The sequence below is a fragment of the Chiloscyllium punctatum genome, chromosome 9 (assembly GCF_047496795.1).
Source record: "Chiloscyllium punctatum isolate Juve2018m chromosome 9, sChiPun1.3, whole genome shotgun sequence".
In the NCBI taxonomy this organism is placed as follows: Eukaryota; Metazoa; Chordata; class Chondrichthyes; order Orectolobiformes; family Hemiscylliidae; genus Chiloscyllium; species Chiloscyllium punctatum.
This window is the reverse complement of record NC_092747.1, coordinates 43971856-43998227: the sequence shown is the minus strand read 5'-3', so window position 1 is coordinate 43998227 and position 26372 is coordinate 43971856. Positions and strand designations below refer to the sequence as shown.

The window sequence follows — 26372 nt, the reverse complement described above, 5'->3', positions numbered from 1 at the left end:
TGGTGATTGAATTACTGGTGAAAACAAAACAACTTGATCACTTCCTCAGTTTTGTTATCTGAATAATCCTTCTTGCTTATCGCAATATTCATTGTGGTAGCTGTGGATTCATTTTTGGAAGATGAAGTCAGATATTCTACTGAATCTTGTCCCTTTCTAGTCATCTCCACATGTACTGCACTGCTTGAATTTGTCCTAGCTAGTTGTTCACTGTGCTGTGTTACAATCTGACTCAAGTCAGTCACAAATGTTACAACTATCTCGAATGGGCAATTGTATTCAGTTGCTGCCTTTTTGTTTGCTTTCACAACTGAGTTCTGAAGAAAGGTCACTAGACAGAAACATTATCTTTAATTTTTCTCCACAGATGCTATGTTTGACACTGTAGCCAACGAATGTTGAAAGTGACATTAGAATTGGAGATTTTCCAGCAATTTTTATTTTTATTTCTAATTGCTGACATCTGCAGTTCTTTCAGTTTTTTTAACAGGTTTGGAGGGACTGTCTTATGAGAGATTTAGTAGACTGGGCCTCTACTTGTTGGAATATAGAAGAATGACAGGTGATCTTATTGAAATATACAAGATTCTTAGAGGACTTGACAGAGTGAATGCAGGAAGGTTGTTATGCCCTCGTGGATAAGTCTAGGATCAAAGGGCATCGTCTCAGAACAAGGGGTCACAGCTTTAAGACAGAGATGAGGAGGAATTTCTTCTTTCAGAGAGTTGTGAATCTATGGAATTCTTTACCACACCTGGGTTAAGTATATTAAAGGCTGAGACAGACACATTCTTAATCAGTGAGGGAATCAAGTATTATGGAGAAAAGGCAGGAAACACGTCCAGAAACCCTAGCCACTGTCCCCTACATAAAAGACATCTCAGAAATGACTGCCAGACTACTCAGACCCATTGGCATCATGGTAGACCACAAACCCACCAACACCCTAAAACAGCAGCTAATGAACTTGAAAGACCCTATATAGACAATGAGCAAAACTAACGTCATTTACAAAATACCGTGCAAGGACTGTAACAAACACTACATTGGACAAACAGGCAGAAAACTAGCCACCAGGATACATGAACACCAACTAGCCACAAAAAGACATGACCCTCTCTCACTAGTACCCTCACATACGGATGAGGAAGGACACCACTTTGACTGGGACAACACACCCATCCTAGGACAAACCAAACAAAAACATGCACAAAAATTCCTAGAAGCATGGCATTCCAACCAGAACTCTATCAACAAACACATCGAGTTAGACTCCATCTACCACCCCTGAGAAAAGGACAGGAAATAACATCACCACAGGAAATTACATCACCAACTCAAAGAAACCCAAATATATGAATAGAAAGCAGGAATTTTCAGCATTGCTTCACATGAGGTCCACTGAAGATGTTAGTTAGTAAGGTAACGAAACATCTGGAAATGAACCTTTCAGCTCAGCGAGCAAACCTACATCCAAAACCTCAACCTGAGCTACAAATCTACTTACAAAACCAGTTTATCAAGTATTTTCTTATTTCTTCTTTGAATGTTGCTCAGTGTTTAAGCATCTTCTCACTAATTTTGGCCAGATCAGGATCTGTAGTTCCATTATCCTCTGTGCCAAACCTGACCAAGCACTGATCTACCTTTCAATCAATTTTGGTCTGAAAGAGGCCAGTACTTCCCACAACCTGCCTGTGTTCAGATTTGTTGATTTACTGCAATATAAGACATATCTGACAAGCTAATGAGTTGGTTATGCACTGGTCATATGGACACTCATTTAATTTGACTCATAGAGAAAGAAGGCTTTCTTTCTGTCATAATCTCGGTGAAATTATGACATTCTTTGTAAAACTGTTTTTTCTCCCCAAACATGATGTGCATTTAATATGAAGTTGTAATTCTGATTTGAACAATGAAAGGACCTAATGTATTGAATATGGATTTTTTTTTAAGTGACCCAAGACCATCTCTAACAGATCCCATCCTTTACCATGTGTTAAATCAGACAGCCCAACTTGGACATTTATTGGTGGACAACAAAATAGAGCCAATACTCATGACATACATAGGACAGTCCCAGCCCAGGACTGACAGTTCTGTAGACCCATCGCTGGGTCTGCTTTAATTTTTAAAAATTCCATAAGTACTTTTACCGCAATGAACAGTTGTCCCACCACCAAATTGCCATTGGATCTGCAATATAAAGGGCTCAGGTGATGAATTCCAACAGGACAGACCACTACATGTTACCAGGCTAATTTATACTCAATGAGCTCCAGAGGGAGATTAGTTCGTAAATCCCCGTGGCATTAAAGGGGTTATCCCCTCTGAGCCCATGAGATACCCCCTTCTCCTGTGATGACCATTTTTCTGTTCCTTTATGGGTCTGGTCGAGACTACATAATAAATAGGTGAATGTCTCTTCCATGAAGACCATTGAAGATTCACTAAAGAGGTCTCCTCCTCCATGGTGTGTCAATTGGAACAGTACCTGTGTGGGTCCCCTAGAGTTGGTCATCATATTTTCTTTTTTGCTCCCAGTTTTAACCATATACAGTGCCAGACCTGTGTTTTTAAGAAGCACTCCCAGGACACCCTGAGAGACACACCAAATTTCCTCACATTTTCTGTGTCTCCCCCAATAATTGTTGAGACCGAGGAAAATGTTGACTCCATTGTGTTCCTTGGAGTCAGAATCCTTTTTTTATGGAATTCTCCTTCTCTTTTGAGAGGGTATAATCCATCTTTGTCAATTCTGTACCCAAGGTATGTTACCTCAGTTACCTGGAACACATATTTTTCCTTTTTAGTCTGATGTTGGCTTCAGAAAAATACTAGGCAAAAGTGAGGACTGTAGATGCTGGAGATTAGAGTCAAGAGTGTGGTGCTGGAAAAGCTCAGCATGTCAGGCAGCATCTGAGGAGCAGGAAAATTGATCTTTTTGGCAAAAGCCCTTCATCAGGGATGAGGCTGGGAGCCTCGGGGGGGGGGGGGTGGGGGAAGGTGGGGGGGGAGGGCGGGAAATAAATGGGAGAGGGGTGGGGCTGGGGGGAAGGTCACTGAGAGTGCAATAAGTAGATGAAGGTGGGGGTAAAGGTGATAGGTCGGAGGGGAGGGTGGAGCGGATAGGTGGGAAAGAAGATTGGCAGATGGGACAGATCATGAGGATGGTGCTGAACTGGAAGGTTGGCATTATGGTAAGGTGGGGCAAGGGGAAATGAGGAAACTGGTGAAATCCACATTGATGCCATGGGGTTGAAGGGTCCTGAGGCGGAAGATGAGGTGTTTTTCCTCCAGGCGTTGGATGGTAAGGGAGTGGCAATGGAGGAGGCCTAGGACCTACATGTCCTTGCAGAATGGGGAGGTGGGGGTCGGGGTAGTTGGAGTGTTCAACCACGGGGCAGTGGGGTTGATTGGTGCAGGTGTCCCGGAGATATTCTGTGAAGCACTCTGCGAGTAGGCTCCTGTCTTCCCAGTTTTCAGGAGACCGCACTGGGAGCAACGGATACAGTAAATGACATGTGTGGACATGCAGGTGAAACCTTGATGGATGTGGAAGGCTCCTTTGCGACTTTGGATGGAGGGGAGGTGTGGGCACAGGTTTTGCAATTCCTATGGTGGCAAGGGAAGGTGCCGAGAGGTGAGGGTGGGTTGTTAGGAGAGGTGGACCTGACAAGTTAGTCGTGGAGGGCATGGTCTTTATGGAAAGCGGATAGGAGTGGTGGGGGAAATATATCTCTGGTGCTGGGGTCCATTTGTAGGTGGCAGAAATGGCGGAAGATGATGCAATGTATACGGAGATATACTGTAATGCCTCCCCAAACTTTCCACATATTCCTTTGCTGTAGCTCCTGAGATTAAAATGTCTTCCAGATAGACTACCACTCTGGAGGATGTTCTCCATTTCCATTTGAAAGATGACATTAGCCAAAGATACCCTAAAAGGCAAGTGAGTGTACTGATGCAGTCCTTTGTGAGTACTTACAGTCATATACTTCCTGGATGACCTCTCAAGCTCCAGTTGCGCTCACGTTCAGTTTAGAAAAGATGTGACACCTGCCAGCTTTTTTACAAGTCCTCAATGCATGGTCCAGGGTATCTATCCCATTTATCCGTAAAAAGTATCTCATTCTTTCAACATATTGGGGCCAATCCTCCACACGCTCATCATAAGGTTCCAGTTTCCCAATACTTCTCATAAATCCCTTACAGGGTATTATTTGGTTTGTTGAAAGGCAAGGCTGTCCAAAACTTTACTCTTGTCACCAATGCAACAACGCAAGAAGCCCAACTGGAAAGGAACATTGTTTATTGTTGAACACCAAAACAGACCTGGAAGTGATTATGAGATACAGATAAGTTTTGGTGAAGTTATTTCAATTATACATAACAAAACCACACTAAATGTTGCAGTTAATTGATACCTAGAGACGTCCACTCTAAAGCCCTCCTTGTTCATGTGTTGAGCTATTAGATCTAGCATTCATGGGTAATATATTTCACCTAGCTCCTGTTTAGTGTGGCATTTGATGATTTTTCATGAGTAAAAAGGTTGGAAAAACGATCATAAAATATGGTTAAAGTTTTTGTTCATATGTGCTGTTAGTTATAACACTCATGATGTACATAGACTAGCCCCGTCTATGGGTCTGCTTTTTAGTTTCATTTTTCCTATTTTTCTAATCAACCTGTTCAGTGATGTTCTTACACACCTCTGGAATAGGTGGGACATGTACCTGGGTCGCTTGTCTCAATAATAGGGACCCAACCACTGCACCACAAGAGCCCCTGAGTCCTATTTATTTCTTTTATATACAGTGAGACAGAAATTAATGACACTGTTGTGAATAGACTTTATTCTACTTTACACCAGGAAAACACCCATGTGGCCAATCCTGTTAAGGGCAATGCTGACATCAAGAAAATGAGAGGGGTTAGGGAGAGAAGGAGGGGGCTAAATCAAAATGGAGTTAGATGGGGAAATAAATCACTGTACCCCTCACAGTGCCCACTTCTCCCAGTCAGTTTGTTTGGGTCTGCTTTATAAAGGGCTCAGGTGATGAGTTCTAACTGGTCAGGCCATTACCTGTTACCAAGGGAACTCATAGCCACAAGCTCCTTCTGTAGATTAATGAGCAATTCCCCATGGGCCTCAAAGGGGTTATCACAACATATCTCCAATATGACATTGTCCTGGGCAAAAGGGAAAATGGACATTATCAGGCATCTGAAATACAAAGTTGCTGTGTTTTATGCTTTGTGGCAAAGCTGCAACACTGTTGAGGGGAAAGGGCAATTTGCTCTGGTGCTGGGAAGAAGCCTGTTCTTGTATTCATGCAAAGTATTATTTCAAATAGAATTTGTACTACTAGGTTGTGGGAGTATCAAGAGTTTAAAGGATACCATTGTGCATATCCTGTTGACAAAACCTTCGATAAAATTCAACAGCCACTCTGCAAGTATTTATTATAATCAGGTCCAGAGGCTTGAAAACCTCCCAGTATTCATATTTTTGAAGTAGTAGTAAATATTTTGTATGCAAGCAAAGAAGAGGAATCTGGATAGGGAATTTATAAAAGGCAAGGGTGACTGGTACCCACACGATTAGTTTGAACCATGACAGACCTAAATTTATAACCTGCAGCTGTTGGATGTCTGATACGAGTCTCAGCATTAAACAGCAGTGTGAAACGCAGTAAAGCAGGGAGACTTGCACAGAAAAGCAAGCCCAGCACAAGAAACTAGGGTAGGAAACAGTTCAACTTTGTAGTTAACCCTAACCTTTATTATATCCGTTACTGTATTTTTCACAAAATATTATTATTTGTACGTTACCTTTTCTTTAACAACAGATAGAATTGTTTTCAGGCAAGACTGTAATCAGAGTCTTCTATTTTTGACAAGTTTTCAGTATAATAAGTGGAAGTGATTGTTGCTTATTATGAGATACAGATAAATTTTGGTGAAGTTATTTCAATTATACATAACAAAACCATGCTAAATGTTGCAGTTAATTGATGCCTAGAGACATCCACTCTAAAGCCCTCAGAATTAATCAAGCTGCGTCCTTGTTTATGTATTGAGTTATTAGATCTAGCAGTCGTGGGTAATATATTTCACCTAGCTCCTGTTTAGTGTGGCATTTGATGATTTACCGTGAGTAAAAAGGTTGGAAAAACTATCATAAAATATGGTTAAAGTTTTTGTTCATATGTGATAGTAGTTATAACACCTAATATTAATTTACAGAGTTTTCCAGTTTCCAAAAATACAGATTCTGCTTTTAACATTTGTTGTCAAAGGGGGACCACAAGCAAATACTTTGACAAACCTAGGTGATGGACATAGACTGACAAGTTTGTCTGAGTTTTGCTGAAGCAATCTGTTAATCTAATCATGTGGCAAAAGTATCTGAGGCAGGGTGTGGCTCAAAAAGTTCCATTCTACAATTAGAGCACAGGCTTTGCATTAGAATCTGATAGCAGAGAGGAACATAATTGACAAATGATGTCATTGAACAAATTTCAGAGATTGGACAGTCTTAGACATTAAAACCTTTTAACACATGGAATGATTGCACCCCATCACTCTTCAATATTGCAGTGTACTATTCAGCAAAGCTTGCCTTTTATAACTAATTTATTTCTGATTTCTTTTGCCTAAGTATGTAAGAGAAAATGTTTCAATGACTTGATTGTTTCTAAATTGCTCTGGCCTGAATTCATGTTAAATCATCTATGTGAATCCAGGGTCATGAAGTCTGTAACATTCACAAAGTCGAACTGGATCTTAGTCTTAGGAAGAAAAATATGTCCTTAAAATCAGAACTTGTTGGCATAGTGTATCATTAAAGTTTTGCAGAACACAATTGCGTTATTTGTAAAGGAGCAATCAAAGATTCTAAGGAGTGGGCTGATGTTATGAAGCAAACTCAGCAGCCGTTTTATGGCATCAGTCTAGAGAGTCAGAATGTGATGCCTGACACACCATGTGAGTACATTTCTCTACTAATTCTTTGCCAGGCTTAAAATATCCTTGGACCAGAACACTGCAAGCACCATGTGTGAATTCCAATGTGAGTTAATATACAGCTAGAGGAGCTAGTTTGAGCACCAACACATACTTTCTTTTAATTTATGTAAAACCAAATGTGAGCTCCCAAGTTCTAAATCATCTTTTCAGTCCTGTTTCCTAACTTGGCTCTTGCATTTAATAGGACTGTCAGTCTGATAGCTTAGACCACTAGGCACCTTCAGAATAGGTTTAAATGAATTCTTATCATTTAATGAACATATATTTTTAAACTTCAAATTTAAACTTTATGATTGCTAAACAATTTTAAATATGTGAAGCACTACTAGGAGTGATTTTTTTTTCTACTGGATAATAATTCAACTGTTTATTTATTGGTCTTAAAAAAGCATTGCCAGAATTCTCTATTGCTGCTTTCCATTAACCCTCCCACTCCTCAACAAATTTGACTGCTCTGTCAGATCTTGCCAGTCTGACCTATTCTTGATCGCTCCTTAATATGTGGTAACTTATTATTGCCTCCTTTTTTTTTCCAAAGTACTGGCTGTTATTGAATAAGGTCATTGGCTCCAGTCATTGTTCTAATGTCACACAAAAGCCTGTGGGTGGGGACATGAGTTCTACACTAGCTTTAGGGCGGAGCAGATGTTACATTACTAACCTTCTTGAGTCCTAGTACCTGTGCCTGACCAAATGTTGTCGTATTTGTTACCATCATGCAAGAAACATTCTTGCTTTCCAAGAAGAATACCACTTCTATGGATACTCCACATTGCTTCACCCTTTACCATTAATCCTTTTGATAAGTCCAAGACAAAACAAAGATAAAGGTGGACTATTGGCAGTAAATTACCTAAAACAATCCTGAGCCAGTACCAGACTAGATTACTTATAGTGTGGAAACAGGCCCTTCGGCCCAACAAGTCCACACCGACCCCACCGAAGCGTAACCCACCCAGACCCATTCTCCTACATTTACCCCTTCACCTAACACTGCGGGCAATTTAGCATGGTCAATTCACCTAACCTGCACATATTTGTGTTTGTGGGAGGAAACCGGAGCAAACCCACGCAAACATGGGGAGAATGTGCAAACTCCACACAGTCAGTCGCCTGAGGCGGGAATTGAACCCAGGTCTCTGGCACTGTGAGGCAGTAGTGCTAACCACTGTGCCACCATGCTGCCCACTGCTAGAGGTGGCAAATACTGCATGTCCTAGAAGTGGTCACTGGGAAAAATATCCCAGCTCCAACTTCAAAAGCATGAAGTCTGTTCTTTCCTTAAAAATAACACCATGGCCTTTCTATCCTTTTCTCTCTAATTTAGTTTTTGTCTGCATCTCCAAGCTCCATCCTTATCTCAGTCATCACTGTGTTGTGAGCTCTTTCAGTTTAGTTTACATTTTAGTTTAGTTCCAAAAAAAACCTGACAAAATCTCAACTTCTGTAACTATATAGAATGATGGTTCCTTCTTGTCTCTCAATGCATAGCTTTCAGCATTGTTGCCCACAGTATCCTCTCAAGCTTCTTCATTGTATTCAACTCAGTGGAATTGCAATCTCGTGCTCTACTCTTAACTGTCGGGAAGGAGCCTGAAAGAATATGCAATAACACTTGGCCATACATTGCATGGTTGCTGCTCATGCATCCCAAAGATTAATTCATGCATCTCTCGTATTTTGGGTCTACATGATGACTTCAGTAGTGATGGAAGTGAACTTGCATGGAGATTCTTCTGCATATTTTTCATGACTCAGAATGCTGAAAAAATGGTGTAAAAATGTATCTGAGACATCCATAGCTTTCGTATTGAAACTATGACAGACAAACAGGAGATGCATAACGTAAGTTCATTCCTTTTGCCCATGTGTAAAAATGCCTATGTATGGAAATGTAACACTGCAGCTTTAGGTGTACATCACAATCCTTGACTATTACTGCCCTATTGAATTCTTGCTGTGAGTGAACCAGAAATTTCTTCCCCTTAAAATTGAAAGATATGTATTTGGCTTCTCTCAGATATTCCATGCCCTTCTACCTTGCTGTTCTCAGATTGATGTGAATCTCAAACTCCCTGTGAGTTGCAGATTGCCTGTCTCCACAGGCCAGGCCCTAACTCTATATTTTTTGTGTAATTTTATCTGAGGAGTGCTTCATGTCAACCATAATATTTTAGAAGATGATTAGTGACCTCCAGACATATGTTTTTTTTACAAGTGACCACCTGCAGTTTACTCCAAATGTAGATGACAAACCAAAGACAATTTTGTAATCATCTGGCCTGAAAGTCCTGGGACAGTGGCTGAGATGCTGGGAACAGGATCTATGGTCATGGAGAGCACATTGTGCTTGCAGACTTCGACCACCTTTTTCTGTCTGCCTGTAAGTGAAACACTTCAAAATCATTTCTCTAGGTAAACATATCCTGGGATTGAAGCAGAAAGAGTTTTCAGTTGAAAGTCTTCAGCTTCAAGAGACCTGTAGACCAGCTACCCATTTGAAAAAGAGGGACTTGATCCCTTCAAAAGTTGATTATTTCTCTCAGGACCTCCTTTGGCATTTTCTGGGATATTGGTGTTACTTATGTTAACTCTTAGCTGGTGTGAGTTATATTAAGGGTACATGGAAAGTCTAAAAGTGGACTCCCAAAGCAAAACTAGAAACATTCTCAGACTTGCCCTCCTGATAGTGCAAGGGGAATGCAAATTCTGCTCTTGATATTCCCTGTTGATCTGAATTTAACATTCCTGTCTAAAAGTGACAGAATCCTGAAACAACTTCCCCCCCCCCCCCCCCCCCCAACCAGCAAGAATTTATGTTTCACTCTGCTTTCTGAACCTGGGATTTAAGGATTTAAAATCCTTGCTTTCTGAGAAAACAGATCCAGTCACAGCCTTTGAAAAACGGCAACCTCAGAGGTTGCAGGTGGGCATTGTGAAATGAACAATCAGTACTGCTGCTCATCATGTTTTGTGAGCTCTCTGTTCTGTTGCCCATTATAAGGTAGGTTTGCTGCTACCACTCTCTTCAGGGTAATGGTTGGCAGGGCCAGTTTGATGGAATGCTGGAGAGGAAAATCGAGTAAAAGAGATTCTTGTCTTAAACAAGATATAGTTTATTGAATGACAGCAGCGAGGTGCAAATTATATTGATTATTGCAGAGATTATGAGGCAGATCCAGGTGGTAGGACTCTTCCCATGTCCATAAATGGCCTTGTGTGCAGCATCTTATCGAGCACCTTTTTGAAATCCATCCATATCTCTTGTTTCTCCTTTATTGATTATGTTTGTTACCTCCACAAAGAATAAACCTGTCATGCATGACTTCTCCTTCATGAAGCCAAGCTAACTGCATTTGATTTTATTATGCTTTTCAAATGCTCTGTTATTGCATCCTTTCAAATGCAGTCTAGCAATTTGCAGATGTTAAGCTAAGTGGCTATCTCTTTTTGGTCTCCTTCCCTTGTTGATAAAGGTTGACACATCGACAGTTTTCTAATCACCTGGGAATTTTCCTAAATCTAAGAGTTCTTAGAAGATTACTATCAATTATCTTCAAAAATCCAGGATACAACTCATCAAGTCCAAGAGATTTAAGAGCCTTTAGCTCCATTAGATTTCTTAGTATGTTTTCGATGGCAATAGTTATTGTCTTATTTTTCTCCCAACCTTGGATTCCTTGGTTATTTAATACTTTTGGAGTGCTATTACTGTCCTCTACCATGAAAGCTGAAGTCAAGGATTTACTTAACTTCTCTGCCGCTCCCTGGTTCCCTATGATTATATCTTTAACTTTGTTCTCCAAGGAGTCCGTACTCTCTTTTCTTTTTTATATGTTTGAAGTTCTTATTGTCCATTTTTGTTATTTGTTAGTTTGTCATCATAGTTAATTTTCTCCCTCTTAATATTTTTTGATCATCTAAATTGGGGGAGAGGAAATTATGTCCGTATTAGGCAGGAGCCAGGGAGAGTTAATTGGGACCAGCTGTTTTCGGTCAAGTCCACATTTGACAATTAGGAATTGTTTAAATGTCTACTCATCAGAGTTCAGGGCCAGTATATTCCTGTAAGGAGGGAGGACTTGGATGGCAAGTATGAGACCCTTGGATGACAGGGGAGCTTGTGAATTTAATCGAAAAGTAAAAGGAAACATATGTAAGATTTAGGAAACTAAAATTGGACAGGGTCTGTGAGGAATATAAGAACATAGGAAACAACTCAAACAAGAAATTAGGAGAGCAAGGAGGGGTCATGAAATGTCCTTGGTGAGGAGGATCAGAGAAAATCCCAAGGAGTTTTATACATATATTAAAAACAAGAGAATAACTTGGGAGAAGAGAGGACCACTCAAGGATAAAGGAGCAATTTATGCTTGGAAGTGAAGATATGGGCAAGTTCCTAAATGAGTGCTTTGCATCATTATTCACCCAGGAGAAGGATATGGAGGTTAGTGAGATTAGTGTGGGGCATGCTATAATGCTGGGGCATTTTGAGGTCAAGAAAGAAGCGGCGTTGGGTTTCTAGAAGAGCATTAAGGTAGATAAGTTCCAAGGATCCACTGGGATCTATCCCAGGTTATTGAGAGAGGCAAGAGGAGAGATGGTTGGGCCTTGACCAAGATCTTTGTAATCTCTCTAGCCACTGGAGAGGTCCCTGAGGCCTGATGAGCAGTTAATGTTGTTTCTCAGTTCAAGAAGGGAAATGGATATATAGATCGGTGAGTTTCACATCGATGGTTTGGATATTATTGGAAAGAATTGTTATGGACAGATTTACGTGCACTTGGAGAAACGTGGTCTAATTAGGGACCGTTAGTATGGCTTTGTGCCATGACTTACTAATTTGATTATTTTTGAGGAGATGCCGAGGGTGATTGAAGGGAGTAGAGCGGTGAATATTGTTTACTTGGATTTTAGTATGGCTTTTGACAAGGTCCATCATGGTAGGCTCATTGAGAAGATTAAGATGCATATGGACTTGGACTTATGGATTCAGAATTGGCTTGCCATAGACGACAGAGGGTGGTGTAGGAGGGTATTTTTCTGGCTGGAGGTCTATGACTATTGGTGTTGTGCAGAGATCCATACTGGGATCTCTGCAGTTTGTGATTTATATGAATGACTAGGATAAAAATGTAAATGGGTGGATTAATAAGTTTGCAGATGACACAAAGATCGGTGAGTTGTGGATAATGTAGAAAATTGCCAAAGGATACAGTGGGATATAGATCAGTTGCAGATATGGGCAGAGAAATGACAGATGGAGTTTAATTCAGGCAAGTGTGAGGTGCTGCATTAGGGAGATCAAATGTTAAGGGAAGGTGTACAGTTAATGGCAGGACCCTGAACACCATTGATGTATAGAGGGATCTTGTGGTCCCAACCCAAAACTCCCTGAAAGTGGCCTCACAGGTAGATAGGTAAAGAAGGCATTTAGCATGCTTGTTTTATTGGTCGGGGAATTGGGTACAAGAGTAAGGAAGTGATGTTGCAGCTTTTGAAAAGTTTGGTAAGGCCGCACTTAAAGTATTGCATTCAGTTCTGGTCACCACACTACAAGAAGGATGTGGAGGCTTTGGAGAGGGTGCAGAAGAGGTTTACCAGAATGCTACATGGATTAGAGGGTATGAGCTATAAGAAGAGGATGGACAAACCCAGGTTGTTTTCTCTGGAGTGGCAGAGGCTGAGCAGAGACTCAATAAAAATAATAAAATTATGAGATGCATAAGTATGGTTGACAGTCAGAATCTTTTTCCTAGAATTGAAATGTCTAATATTAGAAGGCATGCATTTAAGGTAAGAAGGGGAAAGTTCAAAGGAGATGGGGGGGTGGGGGGGAGGCAATTTTTAATGCAGAGAATGGTAGGTGTTTATAACAGGCTGCCAGATGGAGGCAGATGGAGGCAGATTTGAGAATAGCATTCAAGGGGCTTTTAGATAAGCACATGAATAGACAAGGAGTGGGGGGGATATGAACCATGGGCAAGCAGAAAGGATTAGTTTAACTTGATGCCATATTCAGCACAACACTGTGGGTCGAAGGGCCTGTATCTATGCTGTATTGTTCTTTGTTCCATGTTCTATCTTCTGTTTGCTTTCAGAGCTTTACAAATCCTTTGTTTTACAACTAAATTTTGCCACAATGTGTGCATTTTTTTCAATTAAATACTATCCTTAACTTCCTTGATAGATTATGATTGTTTTATCCCCTTTATGGAATCTTTCTTCCTCATTGGAATATATCTTTGCTGTGAGACATGAACTATTTTCTTGCCATTGTTTCTCAACTGACTTTTCTGCTAAAATCTTTTCCCAATCCACTCCAACTAACTCAGCCATCATCCCTATGTAATTTCTCTTCTTTTAGATGACCACAGTTTTGTTTTTCTGCCCCAAATTGCCCCAAACTGTGTGCTACATTCTACAAGGTAATGGTCACTGTGCCATAGTGGAATTCTTACTCTGAGATAGTATATTAAACGTGCTTTCTCACACATTACCAGATCAAAAATAGTCTGATCCTTGGTTGGATTCACAACATATTGTTCCAGGATGTTCTCTCAAGTACAATGTATGAATTCGTCCCCATGGCTACCTGTGTCAAAAGTCACACGACGCCAGGTTATAGTCCAACAAGTTTATTTGAAATCAGAAGCTTTCAGGGCACTGCTTCTTCATCAGGTGAAGTCCATTTTGCTTGACAAAGGAGCAGCACTCCAAAAGTTTGTGATTTCAAATAAACTTGTTGAACTATAACCTGGTGTTGTGTGACTTCTGACCTTGTTCACCCCAGTCCAACGCCGGTATCTCCACATCTTGGTTATCTATGTCACCTTGAATTTGCCAATCACATGAAGATTAAAGTCACCCATGTGTTTTACCAATTGTACATGCTCTGTTATCTTCTGATTTATTGACAGAACAACCACCATTACAGGGTCTGAGAGACACTCCCACCTGTGTCTTCTTCCCTTTTCCAATTCCATTTTATTCTTTTGAAACAAGAACAAAATAATGATTTTAGTGTAAATAACTGGAAGTATCCTAGAAAGTATCAGATAATTCTAGGTTCACTATTTTTCACTTTTTCACAATCTCAGGAACTTTGTATCAGGACAGCCTATGCTTTTACATAATATTGTTGCAGGCTAACCATGCAGATATAAAAAAATTAGACTGAAAAGCTCTGAAAGAAAGGAAAAGGATTCACTCAAAGCTTGAGCCTATCTTCCTTTTTCAGATGTGGCTCGGTTGTTCATATCCAATATAATTTATTTTCACTTCACAGAAAAAAACGCTGCTCAATTTCAAGGATCTGTTCTGAACAAATGAATTCATAAATACATAAATAAATCAGCAGAGTACTTTCCAGTCTCATGCCGTATATGGTCCTGTCAGAAGGCTGGGATGATGTGGTTATGCTGCGATTGTGTATGGTGGCTGACCCCAAAAAGTCTACATTGCTTTGATGCTGACCTTTTTGGTCATTGCTTTACAATTGTTACAAAAGCTTATGAAAAACTCACCTTAAAAACTTGAGACTGATTTTGTGCTAGGTTTTGCAGTTGGGTTGTTCCCACTCTCACCGAGGGCATTCCTAATATATTATTGATATTTCTGAATCAGTGGCTTGCTCACGGGTGGGTGTGAATAATGTATTGTGGGATTATATTTTTCCCACAATGCTTTTAATGATTTATAACATTCTGAAGTTTCACTAAATGAGTAAAGGTGTGAAACTGAGAACTTTAGGATCTAGTATCTGAATGTACCACTGACGAGGAAGAACAGGGTCATTCGTCCTGCAAGAAAATGAGTTGTGTTTATGAAGCAACTTATCAGTTCAAAGCATCTCAAAAGTGCTTCACATAATGAATTGCCTTTGCAGTGCATCAACTACAGTTGACAAATATGGGAACAGTTCTGTCCTGGCAAAGACCAATATACAACACTGAAATGGAAAGGCAATGTCTGAGTGGCATTACCACTGGACTAGTAATCCAGAGACCCATGCTCAGGGGAACCAAGTTCAAATCCCATTGTGGTAAATAGTGAAATTCAAATTTAGGGGTGGCATGGTGGCTCAATGGTTAGCACTGCTGCCTCACAGCGCCAGGGACCTGAGTTCAATTCTAGCCTCGAGTGACTGCCTGTGTGGAGTTTGCACATTCTTCCTGTGTGGGTTTCCACCAAGAGCTCTGATTTCCTCCCACAATCCAAAGATGTACGGGTTAGCTTAATTGGTCATGCTAAATTGTCCATAGTGTTGAGGGTGTATTAGTCAGGGGTAAATGTAAAGGAATGGCCTTGGGTGGGATACTCTTCGGTGGGTCAGTGTGGGCTTGTTGGGCTGTTTCCACACTGTAGGGATTCTAAGAAATAAACTTGCTTCTAATGTATCTTTGATGATATTTTTGAGGAATGAACCTTAGCTGGAAGACTAGGAAACTCTGTAGTCTTTTTCAACTAATGCCATGGGATCTTTAATCTCCATCCAGATGATTGAAAACTATTTTAGCATGGCTTCCTCTTCAAATGCCACAGCCAGACCGAGCAGCAAGCTTCAGTTCAAGAATGCAGATGATGAGATTTACATCCTGGAGAACTGAAAAACTGACATAATTAAAACAATACATAATATGAATAAGCACAGGAAGTTATGGCAGCAACCAGGCAGGAAGGTATTAATGTCTGTTCAACAGGAGGTGCCACCTTTTGTACCTGCATTTAAAAAGAATGATGATGGTAGAACATCAAGAATTGAGGCAGACTCAAAAATCTATCAGATGATATGCTGCAAAGCAGCAATGAAGTGCACAATGAAATGCAGTGTGCCATTGGGTATGGCAGTTCCATAAACATCTGTGAACAAAACCCGGTGATAGGAGCAACTGCTTCCGTTGTATCATTAATGCCAGATTGTTGAAGGCTGTCACTCCAGATCTTGACAGGCAAAATATTACCCATTTCAGTGGTGCCAGCCATTCTGTGTTCTTGCAGATCAATACCCAGAAATGGTGAACTGGCAGGAATGTGCTATGATGATGGGACTGCCTCTTTGGATCGCAGCATATGTACCTCCCCAGGAGCCACATTTCCCTTGCAGCAGCAGAAAATGTGCAGGAGGTCTTTATCAGAACTTGTCTGAGGACCACCTCAGTCCCTGGAAGTTCACATTGACACCCAGCAGACACATATCTCATGCATTCATTCAACAGGTACCTTCAGTGTAAAGCTTCTTCATCTGCTGTGCACACTGCAAATCATCTGAAAAACAGCTGACCTTGGAACATTGCAGGAAATTATCAGGGAAAAGTGGTTCACATTTTCTGGATGCATTGCTCTGAGCTGCATTTCACAAGGATGGCAGTGAGGATTCATAAGACTGTAAGAAAATGGCCCCGTCCACCAATAGCTCAAGAGGATACTTGGGCAGGGGGTGTGGTCAGCCCTAGTGAATAAGTTGAATATGACTGGGATTATCATATACAAAGCAATATTGGACCAAGAGGATGGTGGGGAAGGGTTGTGGGGGAAGGGTTTTAGAGGTTGAGCGGGTGGGTGGATGGATGGAGCCACAAAGCTGGGGAGTGAATAACATGTTGGTAAAGGTGCTCCTGTTGGGAGCTTCTGTTTCACCATGTTCTTTCTCAGTTTTTCACCCAAGTTGGTGAAAGTATGGGCTGGTCTCCTTCATTCCACCTTCACCAGCCACATGTTATAATGCACCACTTCCCATTAACTATTCAATTAAGTTCTTATTAGGCCTAAAGGTGGGCACGCTGGTTGATGTATTCCTCATCCACCATACATGGGAGTAGCTCAGGCTAGTGTCACCTTCTGTGTAACCATCTTTCAAACTCCTGCAACAAAATGCCAACTGGGAAGACATAAAATATAAACCTAAAATGGTCATTGGAGAGAAACACTGAATTGAACTTGTCTTTTCTTTGACGAGTGCCAATGTATCTGCATGGACAAGTCCTGATTTTTCTGTTTTTATTTGAAAATACAGTTTCCTACTCATTTATTCAAATAACCTTTGCTGAATTATTTTCACCAATGTAGTACATTTAGTTAATCAATTTGCACATTCTCTGAATGTTGGCAGCTTGAAATGCTATAATGCTTCCACTCATTATTTTGGTTTGAAAACCTAATACTTTCGACTGATTCGACACTGGAAGGTGTTAGTGTGCTTGGTGTATGAAAGGTGGGATTCTAGTGGCATTTGACCATTTCATGATGTGCAAGTTGACCTTTTAGTGATGTTAATTTTGACAAATTTGAGAAAGTAAGTTTCACATGAGTAAGTAAAGGCAGGAGTAAGGAAAACCAACATTAATCCTCATCCCAAAAGTGTTGGCTCAAGGATCACTTAAGATACATCTCTAGGTAGTTTACATGCAGAATATCACATCCTCTTTCTCAGTATTCAGTTACATTGTTATATAAAATGTGTTATTTAGCTGCACAGCAGTGGCCCATTGTTTACATCTTTGTTTTGGAGGTTTCACTGAAGCTTGGCTTCCCTATACGTGACTTTGATTTTCGAGACTGGGAATTTGCAGATGAGTTGAGTCAGTTCCAATTCTGATCTGGCGGTGGAAAGCCCATAATGTCGAGTAGACATTCATGCTGTTAAAGTCATTAAAACTGTTAAGATATAAAATGTTGTCTTTTCGTACTGTTTGAGGGGAAAATAAAGATCATTCCATAATGTCCTGAATGATATTCCGATATGCAAATGTTACCCAATGTTAATACTGGATAGTTTCAAAATGAAGATGATGGAATTTGGATGTTCTGGCAGCCTGAGATTACACAGAGCAGAATAATTTTATCTGCTACTGCTGTATTGCCACTCTTAACAAATTCCTGTAACGCAAAGAGCTAGAAATTAATAAGAAATTGACCTTTAAATGCAATTTCATTTTCCTATTTTGGATAAGAACCAATGAACTGTGAGTTTGTTTGAAAAAAAAACATGCACAGTCATTGGACCCACGTTAATCCATGAATGTTTATCATGCAGAGTACTTGAAAATTAATTTGACTTCCTGACTCTGACTGTTACAATCAGACAAAGTGTGCACAGAATGTCACATGCACTTGCACTACATTGTTCACTAGGTAAGTAACATTCTTTCCACATGCACCTGATGAGATTCACAAATAGCCGTAATAGAATAGTTTATGAATGTATTCTTTTTCGAGAGGCAGCAATTGAAATTAAACAGCAGAAAGGAAAGATCACTACAGCAGTTTTCCAAAATGTGTCTCTTATTTTCATTTGCATCATTTCAGGCCACGTATAATGCTCATTAAGTGAATTGGGAAATACATATCAACATGTCACTCTTAAATATCAAAATGATAGTGAGCATAGTACTCATCTAGGTGCTACTATTTCTAATTTTGAATATAAAAGACCAATGTGCCCATCCAGAATATGTCAGTATATGCAACACATGGGATGTAACTGTTCTTACTTGCAAATGCAAAAAATGTTATGTGGAAGAAACATCTTTCTTCATAAGACAGGCCCTCCAGTCCAGGCAGCATCCTGGTAAATTTGCTCTGCACCATCTCTAAAGCTTCTACATCTTTCCTATAATGAGGTGACCAGAACTGAACATAATTTTCCAAGTGTGGTCTAACCAGGGCTCTATAGAGCTACAGCATAACCTTGTGGCTGTTAAATTCAATCCCCCTGCTAATAAAAGCCAACACACCATATGCCTTCTAAATTCAGGTGGCAACTTTGAAGGATCTATGAACGTGGACCCCAATATCCCTCTGTTTCTCCACACTGCCAAGAATCCTACCTTTAACCCTGTATTCTGCATTCAAATTCGACCTTCCAAAGTGAATCACTGTACACTTTTCCAGGTTGAACTCCATCTGCCACTTCTCAGCCCAGTTCTGCATCCTGTCAATGTCCCATTGCAACTTACAACAGCCCTCCACACTATCTACAACTCCACCAACCTTCATGTCATCAGCAAAATTACTATTCCACCCTTCCACTTCCTCATCCAAGTCATTTATAAAAATCACAAACAGCAGAAGTCCCAGAACCAATCCCCCGAGAGGTCACCGAGCTCCAGGCTGAATACTTTCCACTATGGGTGGTACAGTGGCTCAGTTGTTTGCACTGCTGCCTCACAGTGCCAGGGAGCCAGATTTGATTCCAGACTGTCTGTGTGGAGTTTGCACTTTCTCCCCATGTCTAAATGGGTTTCCTCAAGATGTTCCGGTTTCCTCCCACAATCCAAAGATTATGAATTGACTATGCTAAATTGCCATAGTGTTCAGGGATGTGTGGGTTAGGTGCATTAGTCAGGGTTAAAGTAGAGTGGTAGGGGAATGGGTCTGGGTGGATTACTAGGTGGACTTGTTGGGCCAAATAGCCTGTTTCCACACTGTAGGTATTCTTTGAAATTCTACCACCACCATCTTCTATGGGCCAGCCAATTCTGTACCCAGACAGCCAGATCCCTATATCCCATTCCTTCTTACTTTCCGAATGAGCCTACGATGGAGAAACTTATCAAACACCTTGATAACATCCACATACACCACATCTACTGCTCTACCTTCATCAACATACTTTGTCACATCCTCAAAGAATTCAATAACATTTGTGAGGCATAACCTGCACCTCACAAAGCCATGCAGACTATCTCTAATCAAACAATGATTTTCCAAATAATCATAAATCCAGTCCCTCAGAATTCTCTCCAATACTTTGCCCAGCACAGACTGGTGTGTAATTCCCAGGATTATCCATATTCCCTTTTTTGAACAAAGGAATAACATTTGCCACCAGCCGCCCCCCCCCCCCCCCCCCCCCCCCCCCCAATCATCTGGCGCTACTCCAGTGGACAGTGAGGATACAAAGATCATTGCCAAAAGCACAGCAATCTCTTCCTTCTCTTCTTGAAGTAACTCAGGGTATATCTCACCTAGCCCAGGGGATTTATCTGTCATTATATTTTTCACATCCTCCTTCTTAATATCAGTAAGATGTTATCTTAATAATGTTCAAGCATATCAGTCTGGTTCATGCTGTCCTCAGAAACATCAAGGTTCCTCTCAGTAGTGAATACTGAAGCAAAGTATTCATTAAGGACCTCCTACCACTCCAGGAGCATATTCCTGCCACTATCCCTGTTCGACTCTACCCTCACTCTGGCCATCCTCTTGTTCCTCACATAAGTGTAGAATGCCTTAGGGTTTTCCTTAATCTGAGAGTCCTCACCTCCTGACCATGCTCCCATCTCTATTATAAGCTGTAAGGTATAGGCTTTGGCATTAATATGTCATTTGGCCATATGCTATCCATTGTAGAAATTTCTCAATATTAATTACTGGATGGTTGAAAATCTACTATTTTGACCCACGGGCATTCCATGCTGGGACATTTGAGCTTCAGTCTATTTCATAGAATCTTAGCATGCGTACAGCACAGAGGGGGTTATTTGGCCCATCATGTCTATGCTGGGTCTCCTCAAGAGTAATGGCCAAGTTAGCTTAAGTCCTTCTTAACAGCTCTCACAAAACGTTACAAATCCTTTTGCCAAACTCTAATTGCTTAGAATTTTTACATCACATTGTTGCATTGAGAATGGGATGCATTTCCAAATCAAATGCAGATATTTGTTGAAAGCTGTTTTGAGTGATTGCTGAATATTGACTGTCATATTGTTTCTTGTACTCCAATTCCCCGCAAATAGTTAATGACATGAGACAAGCCCACGGAGCCAAAGGAAGATTCAAGCATCTTGTCAATCATTGGTTCAAGTCTATATTATTCAAAAAAGGCATGCTAGAGGCATTGGACAGAATATTGATTTGTTGCCACTCGGTGTCAATGACAGCAGTAAATAAATATTGATTGATCTTCATCTAATTGCTTGTGTACAAGGAGCATTGGAAAATTTGAACAAAAACCCTAAAGATGTGAACATCAGCAATTTAGTAGCCAGCACATTAATATTCGATTTGTTTAATTGACTGTGTGTGTCAAAAATTATGTCTGTATTCACTTTTTAATTTGACCAACTTCAGTTTGGGTTTAATCAGTTCAAACAAATCCCTGATTTGAAATGACTGTAAACTAACTGGCAGCCACTTGTCCCTATTTCATATTTGGCATTTCTAACTGATGGGCATATATAGTAAGCTCTCAGCATGGTTAAGTATCACATATGTCAAAGTTAAAAAAAATGTTTTGGCTCAGAAGTTATTATGGATTGCATGAAGGATAACAGTAGGCACGGCATGATAGCTGTATCACTTTGAGTTGTAACCAAGCAATTCACAATGTGGAAAACAATTGCATTATCAACACAACACCTAACATTTCTATAATGCATTAAAATTAGAAAAAAATCTCCTGATGTCTTTTTGAAATATGAGGAAAGAAATAATAATGGCAAGCTAAGTGAGAAGGTAGTGCTCCTCATGGCCAGAAGCTTTTTCAGTAGTTAGTCATGGTTAGGTACAAAATCCAGATTGCAGTTTGTGTGCGTCTTTTGCTACCTGGAGTTAAAGTACAAACTCTGATGAAGGGCCATGCAGCCTATGTTCCTGACAATATTTCCTTTGTTTACATGAGTTTTGATTTGACCAGAACGAGACCTTCACATTGAAGATAACAAATACGAACTGTTTTGGAACAGACTTGAGCAATGCCTTCTGTTATCAGTCCAAAACTAACTGCGATAACATATTGTGTTAAATACAATTCACAGAACTGATCTTATCTTCATTGGATGCTTGTTAGAATGAGTTTCGCTTGGGTTTCTGAAAAAAATCAAGTCAGTGAGAGTCAGGATTCAATTTGCTGTTTTGCCTGGGAGGCTATATTCTTCCTGAATCATCATGATGCAGCTATAGTTCTGAGACATAAATTTAGTTTTACCTTCAGTTATTCAATGTTATTTGCATTGTTCAATTGAAAAGAATATATTAATACTGCAATCCCATCCATGTCTGTCACTGAATGGTAGTTTACTGCTGATTTCAGGTGAGAATTAATTACAGTCACGATAATTAACTTATAAACATGGAGTCACTGTAATTAGCAGTACATGACTTATAGTAACATATTAAAAGGCTTTCATTTTTCCTTTGACATTCTTATGACTAGTTCCCAGAATTTAGTAGTATTTTTGTTGTACTGGACAAAAGTATCATGGTAACACCTGCATTTATTACTTCACATCACTGTTCAGCTACGCTAACTATTGATAGCTATGCAGTAGGTCTGGCTGCCATTTTGTTTGTTATTTTTATTTTGTCATCTACTTTGTATATTATGATTTATTTTTGCTTCCCCAGAGGGGAGCAATAAGAATAATGCTCGGTAATGAATGTGTTGGTCAAAACAGAGCACTGTTCTGAGGCAGACAAAACAAGATGCACCAGTATCCAGTCATTTCACAAGTTTTACTGATTTTTGCTTCTGTGTGGCCAATCTTCACCTTGTTCGAAGTTCTTACCTGTAATAGCTTGGCTGGACTAGAGTCCAGGACCACTGTCACTCTTTTGTTCTCCCTGCTTCTCTCCTGATCACTAGCTGTAGGCAATGGAACCCTCATTTGACAGCCTCCTTCAGTACTATACAGCTTTATTTCCAGACTTTACTTATCACACTTTCTCTCACCTCACTCTTCCTTTCTGTCTGATCCTGTTCCTGTATGGGTTTCATCTTCTTCCTAAGTTTGATCTCATTTACCTGGCCTCGAACCCCACGAGCCCCCATCCTGGACTCAAAATTTGTGTTTCCTTTATCTCCTCCTACTGGACCTGGGGGTCCCTCTAGTCCTGAAGCAGTAGCTTTGGCCCTATTTCCAGGCATTCAGACTCAATCAGCTCCTTCTTTTACCTCAGGACTTATTAGAGATCCCACGCCCCTGTCTTGCTGCCTTAATTCAACACTACTTGCTCCTTTCTGTCTCAGCTCTAATCCCAAATGAGAATCAGCGCAAACCAACAAGTAGGTGGTGATTGCGCCGAAACATTGATACAAATTGCATTCCCACTCATTTGCCCACTTGTTAATACATTGGCATTTGGCTGTTCATTAATCTTTCTACACTGTTACCCATTGTAGTATAAATTTGTCTGGAGGTCTTGTAAATTATTGTTTCCCTCGCGCCTGATCCTATATTAATTTAATTATTTTATTAATATTCCAGTGCTTTCTACACTAGGAATTTATTGATTGCTACACCCAATGCTTCACTAATTTAGATATTTTCCCAATCCCACTGCTATATTCACTTGTGGTTCCTGTATTTCTATTAATTTATTAATCATTCCTGGTCATTGTTTTTTCAATTTGTAACTGTTTCAGCAACTGCTGCTGTATGATTCACCAATTGGCTGGTGTCCATTACTTTATGGATTTATTGATGTCTTATTCTGTTAATATTGATTTGGTGGTGGCTGGTGCTGTATTGATTCTTTCTTTTGGCATGCACCTTACTGATTTGTTCAAATGCCTTTGGTTGCATTTTCATTACAAGTGAACTTGGTTCACTTGTACCGAGTTCTGTCCCAATTGGTTATAAGTAACGATTAGTTATTGAAGCATCACGTATCAGGTTTGACATTTTTCAGGCATTATGTAGTCTCAAGAGCACATTTTGTTCAAATTTGAAATCTCCAGTTTATTCTGTTGATTTCTGATTGACTTGTGACAATAGGAGCATCTCCTGGCTATGCATAGTTTCAGGTTTATCAGCAGGAGCTTTTTCCAAATCCAAGACTGTCTGGCTGCCAGATCCAAAACCAGAGGATATATAGGTATGTTACTGCTCTTATCCTTTCCCACTCCCCATGGAGAGAATGTCAAACACCAGTGGACCCACATTCATGCTGCAGGTACTAGTAGGACTGCAACCTCTCAGTGGAAGAATGTCCCACCTTCCAGAACCAGGAGAAAGTGAGAACTGCAGATGCTGGAGAGTCAAAGTCAAAGTGTGTTGCTGGAAAAGCACAGCAGGTCAGGCAGCATCTGAGGAGCAGGAGAGTTGACGTTTCGGGCATAAGCCCTTCACGACAGCTCATGCGGCCTCAACAGTGCCAGGACTTAGAGGTGGGAGCTGCTGGGGCTCCAACAAGTCCCCAGAATAAAAACCACCATAGTGTCCAGACCCCAAATAACTCTTGGGTTTTTGACAGGAAAGAATCAGGAATCCTTGGAAGGGGTCAGGGTGGGGTGTTCGGGTGGCTAGATGGAAAGTGAAAAAAGGGAGGGTAACATCATGGACAGGTGCTCCCGATGCGCAAAAGGCACTGCTACCACCTACCCTTCCCCCCCACCCCCCAACCCCACACACCCTCCCATTGCCCTCCCAATACCACCACTGTCAGGCATACAGAAAGACAAAGACTTCCATAGGGTGGGAGGGTGGCACAATGGTTAGCAATGCTGCCTCACTGTACCAGAGAACTGGGTTTGATTCCACCCTTGGGTGGCTGTCTCTGTGGAGTTTGCACATTCTCCGTGTCCGCATGGGTTTCCACCAGTTGCTCCAGTTTCCTACCACTGTCTAAAGATCTGCCACTTAGGTGGATTGGCAATGCTAAATTGCCTATAGTGTTCAAGATGTGCAGGCTAGGTAGGTTGGCCTTGGAAAGCACAGGGTTGCAGGATAGGGAGATGGGTGTGGGTGGGATGCTGTTTGGAGGTTGGTGTGAACCAGTTAGGCCAAATAGCCTTTTTCCGCAATGTAGCTCATTCTGCTGGCTTTGAAATGTTTACCCAGTAAATATCATGATGTGGAGGTGCTAGTGTTGTACTGGGATGGACCAGGTCAGAAGTCACATGATACCAGTTATAGTCCAACGGGTTTATTTGAAATTGGAAGCTTTTGGAGCGCTCTTCCTCCGTCAGGTGAGTATCTTTTTCGCGGTCCTATTGAAACTGCTGAAAATGCCCTGTATATGAGGGTATGGACAGAACGGGCTGAGCTGAGTTTCTTCCTGAATCTGTCACCTTCCAGCTTGCATGTGGGAAGTGGCCACAGGAATATTGTAGGTATTCGAACATTAGCCAGCCCCTAAATACAGCTCAGGAGATGGAAGGGGAATAAAATTTGCTCTTGTGAAATGAGAAACATTTCATAGCCATGTGGGTGTATTTATATATTTTTTTCTTTTTGCAAAAGACTGTTACAGTAAAGCTTCCTTGCCCTTATGAGCCTGAACCTGTAAAAAGAACTCTTGTAATTCTCTGGTGACAGTACAATTTCTAATGTATAATTCACATTTAAATTGTCTTTTAAATAATACATGATACAAGTATACTGCACATAATAAAATGTGTCAAATACAAGAGACATGTAAAAATGAATTTGATTCATTTGGCCATAAAGAAATACTATCATGTCTATCTGTTTAATCATTTCCATGTAGAATATATCTAATGATTATTTTATACAATATTTCACTGTTATAACAGTCAAATTAATAAGTGCATTCTTTTATCTGCTGAGCTTTTATTTGTTCCAAGATATATTGTTTTGTCATCTTATCCTATGGTGATGGTATGGAATGCAGCTTTTTTTTATTGAACAATGCTGGATTATATTTCAAAGAGAATTCAATGCAAACACACATCTATACCTCATCAAATCAACTGCAAATACCTGAAATCAGGAATAAGAACAGTGAACAATGGGCCAAATGGCCTCCTTCTGCTTGATAATACTTCTGCAATTCTGTCAACATTAGAATTGTGCAGCAGGCAATTCTGGATCAGAAAATACTGAGTAACATTTGCAAAATAACTTTTTGTGGACTGATCTTTGCAGGTTTTGCCTCTGTGGAGTAACTGATGATGACTGATTGCTATCACTTAAATAGTCATTCCTTCCTAACCCATTTATATAACGTTTTATAAATACATATATGAGACTTCTGTGGGTTTTTTTTTTCAAGCATCAGCTGAAGTGTACAAATTTTAATCCATTTTAAATCCAGCTGGATTTTCCTTTCCGTACCCCAGTAGCACACTTATCTCCATTTGAGGTGGCATCAGTCCCAGGAAACAGGAAGAGTGAGAATTTCTTTCTGCAATATGCTCATTCTATGGCTAAAAGATTAGCATCAGGGTAAACAACTCCCAGACACAAGCTCATGTGCTCGATCAACCCTGAAAGGCGTTGATTGTTAAATTACAAACAAACTTAACAAAGCCCTGATTTTAATGCAGTGCAGAAATGGCATGTACAGGACAGTGAACTCCAATGATGATTCCATTATTGAGGTTCAGGTATTTAATGGACTGCCATTTCAACTGTGTGAGTATGCTTTGG

General features: G+C 40.4%; 1 protein-coding gene across 9 annotated transcripts in view; it reads left to right on the top strand.

Annotated features, from left to right (window-relative positions):
* Positions 1-26372, top strand: part of sgcg (sarcoglycan, gamma) — a 692618-nt gene that overhangs the window by 163190 nt on the left and 503056 nt on the right. The window contains exon 1 of one of the 9 annotated variants that reach the window (XM_072577375.1): positions 5659-5752. The exons of 5 other annotated variants lie outside the window; for them this stretch is intronic. The gene's annotated coding sequence lies outside the window, so the exon portion shown is untranslated. Of the gene's footprint in view, positions 1-5658; positions 5753-26372 lie in introns of those variants that run through there. 3 more of the 9 variants (XM_072577377.1, XM_072577370.1, XM_072577380.1) reach the window with 3 other exon arrangements.